Source organism: Anneissia japonica, unplaced genomic scaffold (genome assembly GCF_011630105.1).
Source record: "Anneissia japonica isolate Jap-2015-1 unplaced genomic scaffold, ASM1163010v1 scaffold1208_len1460985_cov181, whole genome shotgun sequence".
Classification (NCBI taxonomy): Eukaryota; Metazoa; Echinodermata; class Crinoidea; order Comatulida; family Comatulidae; genus Anneissia; species Anneissia japonica.
Genome location: NW_022688484.1, coordinates 512,263 through 522,833, shown reverse-complemented (window position 1 = coordinate 522,833; position 10,571 = coordinate 512,263).

The following is a 10,571-nucleotide window of genomic DNA, read 5'->3' as shown; positions in this document are numbered from 1 at the left end:
CCCCCCCTCCTCGCCCAAATCTAAAAAGTTGCACTATTTTAAAACAGTCGAGAATGTATTTAATACATTGTTATTTTCTGTAATAAAGTTTAAAAGTGAATCTGTACATTTTAACCAGCAAGCTATCTCATTACACCAGAATTTCGGCATTAAATTAGTAATAGAAAAAAATCGAAGCTGCAATCCCAACGGTTCTTTGCACATCCCTCCCTCCACCTTCACCCCAAGTAGGCCTAGCAATCCTGGTTACGGCCCTGATTATTCCATTTTGTTTCTCTCCACTGTCTTGTTTATGCTGCATTTATTGAGGGCACCCAGTAACTGAGTAATTAGTTTGCTACAAATGAAATAGATAGATATAACCTTTTGCTGATTCACAAATGCTGAATACGCCCACTGGAGTTCGTGCCGTCAATATTAACCATATTATCAGAAAATCAAGCAATGTAAAGCATTCGGGCGTTTGCTCCAAGCGTAGAGGAGAGAACGATAAATATACTCCCATTCTTTATTATTATTAAATACACGAATATTTCTGACGCACAAAACTTCAAAAGGTTAATGATCTGCAGAGAGGTAGTTAAGGCCATCTATGGGTAGGAGTTTGTCAATATCTAAATGTGTTGTGTTATCATATACCCAGAATAACGTCGATTGAAGCATAATTTCGACCTTTCTATTGTCTAAGCCTACTTACTGGTACAAATGTAATGCATTTAGTGGTAGAACAATGGGATCCCGGGAGACCTCCCAGTTCTCCCGTCGATGACAGTTCCTCTGATGGTAAGCTCAATACAATGTCGGGCCGGGGAGAAAAACCAAATATATATGATGCCCTAAAATCGGTTAAACAATTCTTTTAAATCCATACATTTTGTCAGAGGCTCATATTACTAAGTCTCTGGACACCCTCTATAGAGTGGTTACCCAGGCCGCATCTATTTGCACCCCATTTGAGACAAAACCCCTAATCCCACAGTCATTCCCCTCGTGCAAATCCAGATACAACCACTGATAGTGTCATGGTATTGTTTTAAATGTAGTCGAACGAACGAAAGAGTACTGTAGGTTATAAGCATTCTGTTCCGGACAGTAATGCCGTAACTTCAGTATTTGCAGCAAATGTTGAACTCGTAAGTCGATAAATTTAGACGCTTTTTTTATTTTTGTAAATTGTAAGGTTTTTACATAATAATGTTGATTTAAGCATATTTAAATGGAAGGATAGAATTACACATACTTTTCTTAGTAAGGGATAACTATAAAGGCTATTGTTTCTATTCACTGTTTTTTATCTTCGTATAAAACTTAGTATTTTAAATTAGAAGTAGAAAGAAATGTAAGCTGAAGGAACGACAAAGGTTAAACTTTATACATTTATGTCATAAATAACATTAATTTAAGTTGATTTAGATGCATTGAAATTGAAAATGTAGGCCTGTTTGAAATAAAATGTATACTAAGGCACTGTTATATCATACGTCTACATGCGTTGCTGTTTATTTAAATTAGCTGATAACGTAAATTAGTTATTTAAACTTAAGTTGGACAACGTGGTTACGTGCGATCCGGGCTACGAATTATTCTGGATATACGCACGGAGTATCCACTAACGCGTAACCCCCCCGTGAGTGATACTATGACAGATAAGCTCGTTGATCAGAATGCCTTCTAGGTACGTTTCATGTTCGATTGATCGCGACAGCCCCATTAGTTATCTTTATTATTCCTTATACGTTATCATCAATTGCTCCTGCTCGTTTACGGCTGTACGTGGATTAAAACCGCAGTTATTGTTGCCACTGCGTCTCCAAAATGTTATCATTCAACGCAGCATCAGTCAGAAAACTCGGTTAGCAAGAGAGCCCGTAGCCTCAGGTTCTGTATCTGTATCGACAATTGGAACTGATTATGCAACACGGAGATTAATAATTACGCATGCATAATATCTCAAGACGTGAAATTTAGAATTATGCACAATCACCTGATTGGCTCTCCGTCATTTTATTCTTTACACTCTCTTGTTCATATCTTTGTCAGCCGAATGTAGACAAAAATATCGTGTAAAGCCGCACTCACTTTGGATGCGAACCGAAATCCAGACAACGTTTCCGAAGCTCCGAACGCTAGCGTCCTAATTCTTACACACTGATTCGATTCTCTGATCGTTTCGGTGGGCCTTTCGATCGATCCGAAAATTCTATTTGATGTGAATGCATCATACTCCAAATACAAAACCGTCAGAAGTATTTTTGCAGTTGGTCCGACCATTATAAAAAGAGCGGGGGGGGGGGTGGTGGTGGTAAAACAATTTGGCTGTTAAATTGCAGACCTGCTACCCCTATTCATTCACGTATTTAATGTTAGTGGGGATTTTGGAAACATGGCGACTCTGATACCCGAAAATAGCAGATGGCAAAGCCTAGAGCCTCTACCCCTTTCCGTTAAGGGACAGGCACAACATAAAGTTAGTTGAGATATTGAATTCATACCTATCTCAGGCCTATCATGGTGGGATGTGAACAATTGTTAAAATGTGGTATATCGAGATGCAAGGAAATTAAAAGGAGCTAACACTATTCCAATCCCACGCAGAGGTAGGTAGAGGATTTAGGCCTAAAGTTTGAAGAAGATTAATACCACAGCCACCTCAGCTCTAGCATAGTTGAAAAAATGGCTCCTCTGCCGAGGAATACAACAATTCATACTATGAAAAAAAAATGAACGTCCTTCACTCCCTTAGCTTACCACTGGCGATCTCCAGCGCCCAAGTTGGAAAAAGTCAATTTCGGAATAGGTCCTATCTTCAGTGGATGTGCCAGGAATTCGAAGTAAAGAACACAGGACGTTCGCAAATAGAGGGTCCATACCACCTCAGCCCCGCCGTGGTTGGAGCTGAGGTAAGACAATTGTGAAGCAAAAGCAATAAATAAATAAATAAATAAATAAATAAAAACCGACGTCAGGTGATGTGCTTAACCAAACCCATGTCAACCAATACAAAACCGTTCCAATAAACAATAACACAAACAAAAGGGAATAAATTTAACTAAAACCTCCACAAATCGTCATACCATGGAGAAATAAAACAACTTTTCCTCCATGGTCATACTAAGAATTTAACCAATTTCTGAGCAGTAAATTGATAACCATTATAAATACATATGAAATATAGGCCTAATTATTATAATTATTATTCCTGAACATTCGTCAAAACAATGTGATTGAATTAAAATTTACAATATTAAATATTGTTATTCTAAATTAAATTAATTATATTGCAATATGAATTACATATGAAATATAATTAGACCTATTATAGGGCCTAATTATTATTCCAGTACATTCGTCAAAAAATATGATTGAACATTTGATAGTTAATATGAAAATAGAATAAATAGCCAAAATTAATACAATAAAAAGTAAAAGACAACAAAAGTCAAAAGAACATATTAAAAAATGCTCCTTTAAACCTATTAAATGGCTTCCCTGAAGATTTTAATCGTAACATCAAATTCGGAAAAGGCTTTCGGAAGTTTTACAATACTATCCCAGAATATGTAAACGCACCAGTACGGTACGGGCTCTAACACGATGGACCGTAAGTACGTCTCCGTGCCTATTGTTAACTTCAAATTAATCAACATGACATAGCCTAACTACTCATTAAATCAGATCGCGGTAAAAAATTGGTAATTTTGCAATAAATGCCATACCGTCTATTCTCTACTGACCGTAAACCTAACTCTGATTTAAATATCCTTTCATTAATACCATGAAGGTAGCTCTCCGTTGTACTGATTCCAACTGTTTAATATGTTTTATGTTACACCTCAGCTAACAATATTACGTTATAAGAACGTTATAATAACGTTACAGTTTGGTGATAAAGAACATTATTTTGTAAAACCATTTATGTACGTATATAACATAATAACAACGTTTGAACGTTCTTACATCGTTGTGTGAATGTTATTGTTCGCGAACGTTATAAGAACGTTTTGTGTTTGCTGGGACCCACCAAACCGGAGAACAATAATATAAACAGGGTAGCACAAGTGTCTTATAAAGGTGGAGAGCTACACCATTTGGGGCATTATTGCCAATACGACGGTTACAATTAGACACTGTATCCTGAACGTATTTGTCCCATGTTTGAAAGAATTGAATCTACTTTGAAGAATTAAAAGTTAGGCCTACATAATAACCGCCTGTAAATAGGCCTATATTAATTCCATTGGTAGTAGTTTTCTTTTAAAAAGTAGATTCTCATCCCACAATCATCAACATCATCCTCATCGACATCGTCGTTATCATTACCATTATCGCCATTAACTACATCATCATTAATTACCGTCATCATCATATCATCATCATCATCATCATCATCATAATCATCATCAATATCATAATAACCACCACCACCACCATCATGATCGTTGCCATCAGCTACAGCCTCATTACCGTCATTACCATCATCATCGTCATCATTATTATCATCGTCATCAATATCATCATAAACACCACCATCATCATCATGATCATCATAAAGGAATGGCGCATTAGAAAAAAGAATAACGAATTGTTTTGATACCTCACCAGGTGGCGTTTTAAATATAAACAATACTGTATGTGGAGTTGAGAGACTACGAAGGAGACTTTACAACTAATAACAAATGTGAGTACAGTATTGAACATTTTGCATCGTTAATTTAATTGTAAAATTGGAATTCTGTCATCATACTATAGTTATTATTTTGAATAAATTTGTTAGGCATTGAATAAGGCTAGATAATTTCCTCGACAGAGGCATGCATTGACACGGCTGCATTCTATTCAACAACATACATTCCAAGTTACTCGCTAAAACCACCATATTCTTGAAACTGGCTGAAGAAAGTTTATTTACAGCTTGGGGCTTGTTAACTTCCGTTCGTTGTTTACATTGTAGATTCGTATCTAGAAGAGGTTATTGGCTGTCCTGGAAAAGGTTCTATATTTCGAAGGGTTCTGTAAATAGTTCTAAAAATACTTTAACGAACCTAAAATGGTTCGAAGGACCCTTTATCGAACCTATTTTTCTTCTTTTTCGAACCTTTGAAGGTGCTACAGGGGTTCCATATACAGGACAACTGAAGAACCATTAAAGCACGCCTTTTTTTCTAAGAGTGTATATAGAGCATAATGTAATCCACATGTGTTCCTTAGATACATAACTCAATAAAAAAAAATGAGATGGGGGTGTGGGGGGTGTGGTGCGGTGTACACTTACACTTATGTATATACATATTATACATATCAATAATATTTATATATTATATCTTATCTAGTTTTCCAAGCTTCCATGTAAGAACAATTTATGATATGGCACCTCCATGCCTTTAGATGGCACTCACAAAATAAACGTCACTCACTATGTTGCCATGTATGCACGGATACTCCACATAAGGTGGTATGCTGGGCTCCAGTAGGACATAGGCCTATACTGTGAATTACCATAACTTATAAACTAACGATGTTCCAGACGGAAAAAAGTGGACGTGGTCGGGCGTCTCTACAAATGTATAGAAAGCGTTCAAAGGGGCGAAGCCCCTGGAAAAATTTTAATCGATTTTTGAGCCTACTAATATGTAGAAAATACATTTACATTTTATCTCCCCGACGAATTGTGGTTTTTCTCCCTGACGAGGGGTGAGGAGAAACTCTTCCCGACGGTGAGTTAAGAGGGGGATGAAGGCTGGATAAGAAGTGTGAAGTACTATTCTGTTTTATCTGCAGATTTGTACATACAATGCGATAACTGAATACGACGTTCAGTTTGGGATGCTCACAAATTTTTAATTATGTATTATTTTGTTGATATTTCGTTTTATACTTCTTTCTAAATATGTTCTCAATATTTTCTCTCTTCCAGTGAGGTAGACAAAAATCCACAAATGTCAGGAAAGGATGTCAGGACTCGATCGTGAAAGGGCAACGGAACATACCAACTAGTTATAGATAAAGAATGTAATCACTTAAGGCTTCTTTTCAAAAATCCTGGATTTAATTTAATTAATACATAGTGTGAATTTTACTTTTAAAAATATTTCCTCTGCAAAGTTCTCAAAAATAATGTTAGAAATATTTATTAATTATTGTAGGCTTTATACGTTTATTAATAGGCCTATACTTTATTGTATTACTAGTAAAATTTATCTAAATAATAGAGAAAATAACCCGTTATATTGTTGTAAGCAATAGTCTATAGACATACGTATGATAATAAGATATAAATTTTGAGGATTAAAATCAGGCACATTGATTTTTACCGAATGTACATATATATAATATATATATATACCGGTATTTAATAGAATTTATACTTGGCTTCAATGCTTGGAAATAAAGGTCAAATGGAATTATGTTACTTCTCATATTATTCAATGTCTGTGTTTACCTTAATAAATCCAATAAATATCCTTATAAACCATAAGTGAAGAAGAATTACTTCATCAATATTAGCTACTCTGTCTATTAAAAGCAATGAGATTATTCCGACGACGTCCTTAACGACAAAACATAAAACCGGAAATGACGTAGTTGCTAGGCAACAATCATGCATAATCATGAATATTCAGTAACACCTGTTCTAATTAGACTAACAATAAAATCTTTTTGGTCGATTTTGTCAAAACTGAGCTAAAAGTTTTTATTGTTAGTCTAATGAGCACAGGTGTTACTGAATATTCATGAGCTGTAACCTAGCAACCAACGTCATTTCCGGCCTTATTGGTTATGGTTAGGGTTAGTGTGGGAATTAAGGTAGTTGCTACCGGAAATGACGTAGTTGCTAGGCAACAATTCATGCATAATCATGAATATTCAGTAACACCTGTTCTAATTAGACTAACAATAAAATCTTTTTGGTCGATTTTGTCAAAACTGAGCTAAAAGTTTTTATTGTTAGTCTAATGAGCACAGGTGTTACTGAATATTCATGAGCTGTAGCCTAGCAACCAACGTCATTTCCGGCCTTATTGGTTATGGTTAGGGTTAGTGTGGGAATTAAATTTATGTTTAGGGTTAGTGTGGGAATTTAGGAAATGGTTAGGGTGGAAATAAAGTTTACGGTTACTGAACACCCGTTCTCAATATCATCTTTTTGATCGATTTTGCCAAAACTGAGCCAAAATTTTTTATTATTGTTATTTGCAAATTTGACAGTACCTTGCTCTGAAAATGTTTGGAGATTGTATGATGTGAATATTTGGAAAGATTAGTGTTTATAAGATATAGTACTAGCCATAATACTGGTAGGCATATATTCGCTTTGAACTGATTATAATATATTTAATTTGATTATATATGGATTAATATCATTAAATATATATTATTAATGCAATTACGACAGGGGAAATACACACAATGGTAAATTTTATATTGCACATCAGTTAGCTTTTATTTTTCATATACTCGGAAATGTTACATCAGAACTATATAAACATAATAGGCCTATAAATACAAAAAAAAGATTGTAGTTTTATGTAATATAATATTTAAGTATACTTAATACGATAACATGTTCGTTGTACAAGAAACATAATTTAAAAAATTTAATTAAATTACGATGATCCGGTGGTATAAATTTACCTAATAAATATCGGCGTGCGATTATTTTAAGAAGACTACATAAATCCGGCTATTGATAGGCCTAGTACATGTGTTCCGGCAATTTAATATACATCGTGTTCCGGTGGCAATGATTGTACATCGATCTCGCACTTCTTCATGGATTGTTAGATTTGATCTGAAACGAAAGAGATTGAACTGGTGATAAATACATTCAAGATATATTTCCATTTTGACATCTGTGTTAAGTAACCTCATTAGATTTAAAAACGGAAATTTTAAATACATACATACATAATTCATAATTTCATGAGGTATAGGAATGAAAATTCAGAAAACCGAATTGATTGTTCGATTAATTAAATAATTTAGGATATATATTTGTATAATTATTTAGATACGGACGCTCACCACCGCCCCAACACATAGAAATCGAAAAAGGTTCACATTTTTAAAGACAGTCGAAAATGTTCTGAATATATAATTTGTTATTTTTTGTAATAAAGCTTAAAAGCGCATATTACATTTTTATATTTAATAACCAATCCTCTACAGAAACCCCTGCAATGTCCTACAATATCAAAGCTGCGGTCCGGCCAGCCAGTTGGATATTTACACATATCCACACCCACATATACATATACATAAATATGTGAATACAGTTGTATAGAATATTATTATACTAATTAAAGTCCATTAGCAGTAAACTTCAGTCAATTGTTAATATTCTTCCTACACATCCGTTCGGAACAGTAGAGAAAATCAGATCAGAATGACAAAATAAACTAAGCATCCACTGGAAGGAATCCCAATATATATAGGCCTATAGATACATAGAAAGTATGTATGAACACAGATTTTGAGAATATTAACGGCATTAAGATCACTTTATGTTGTATATCCATGAATTTGTATGCGATTGTTATATGCCTACTTACATTAAAGAGCATTTTATGACCCACCGATCGTTATTACTGTCTGTGATCAGTTGAAATGATTTTACTTAAGTTGAAAGAGTACTGTACTTATATTTACATTGTTAGGTGTGGGTTGCGACCAAAACTATACGGTATGTCATTAACCGAAAGGTCCACTAATCTCACATAAGATACGGTAGTATAATACATACTCCAAGTATCGCCATTAATTATGTCATCATCAGGAATGATGATTACTGATGATGACATAATTAATGTCGAAATATTGAATCCTGACAGGATGGCGTGCATTTCGATAATTAGAGTATGTCATTACACAACGAATCTTTATCTCTGCTATGTTATTACTATTATTTATATTTTCACTCAGATAATCCTGTTTAATATCATTGTTTCTTGCCCAAATTTTAAGGTTTGCTACTTGTAAAATAGTCCACAAAATGAATGAATAGTACTCTCTACAAACCGAGTTTAGAGCACAATCGCTGGTCTACAATAGGTCAACACAACAATGGATACTGCAATTAAATCTTACACTGTAGGCCTGCAGCTTGTAGAACTACAACACGGCATAATGTACATGCTTTACTTACCTATAATATGTAGTTTCCAAACTTAAAAGAAACACCATTCCGAAATTCAATATTTTAGATGTTTTAGGTGACGATCTTTCTACGATATACAGTATTTCACGTACAAGCTCGTTTTCACCGTAATTTGGATGTTATCAGACAGGTGCACAACCAACCAGGTATCTGAAAGAAAATAAAATGCCTCATCATACACTTTATCAGACTGTTGATTTTGCATTGCTTGGGTATGTGTGTCTGTGTGATGCAAAAATATTTGGAAATTATATTAAACAATGAAATTCTTTGGGTTTATATTCCTGTGGGAAACATTCCCCACCCCCGGACATTTCCCCCTGTGATATTTGTCCCTGGACTTTTTCCGATTAGGGCATCTTCGCCTGGACTTTTAGCCCCTCCGATTTACATCTTCTCATATTTAATTTGAATTACTGTATACATTTTAGTTGGCAATACATTTTACTTTTTACTTAGTTTTAGGGAAGTAGGCTGGAGGATGATTGGTAATAGTAAACTAGGGCGGATCCAGGATTTGGCGATAGAAGTGCGTGAGTATCCACACCACCTCAACGCACGATGGTTGGGGGCTGAGGTGAGAACGTTTAGAATTTGGACTTAGGTGCCTGTAAAGTATTTTTATAATGATAAAAATAATATAGCAACAACAACACAACAATAATTTTCTTAATACAATTTAGTGGGGGGGGGGGGTCTGCACTACACCCCACCCCCTGCATGCACCCCACGCAAATACATAAATTGCTATGATTAGAAATGTACGGTAGAGCTTTGGCTTTCAAATTATATTAATATCATTGTTTCTTGCCCAAATTTTAAGGTTTGCTACTCGTAAAATAGTCCACAAAATGAATGAATAGTACTCTCTACAAACCGAGTTTAGAGCACAATCGCTGGTCTACAATAGGTCAACACAACAATGGATACTGCAATTAAATCTTACACTGTAGGCCTGTAGGCTTGTAGAACTACAACACGGCATAATGTACATGCTTTACTTACCTATAATATGTAGTTTCCAAACTTAAAAGAAACACCATTCCGAAATTCAATATTTTAGAAATAATATAGCAACAACAACACAACAATAATTTTCTTAATACAATTTAGTGGGGGGGGGGGGGCGTCTGCACTACACCCCACCCCCTGCATGCACCCCACACAAATACCTAAATTGCTATGATTAGAAATGTACGGTAGAGCTCTGGCTTTCAAATTATATTGTCTGTCTTCCATTACTAAACAGCAGAGATGAAGCTTCTTCGATGAACAGTGAAATTTTCCTTTGTTGTTGCCTACTCTTTCGTTTCTTCTGTTGCTATTATCTTTGTAAGATTTTTATTTTCAGTAATTCATTTCTTTATTATTTAGATACTTTGTTCATAACTAAAAAGATTCGAAAAAAAAAGAAGAA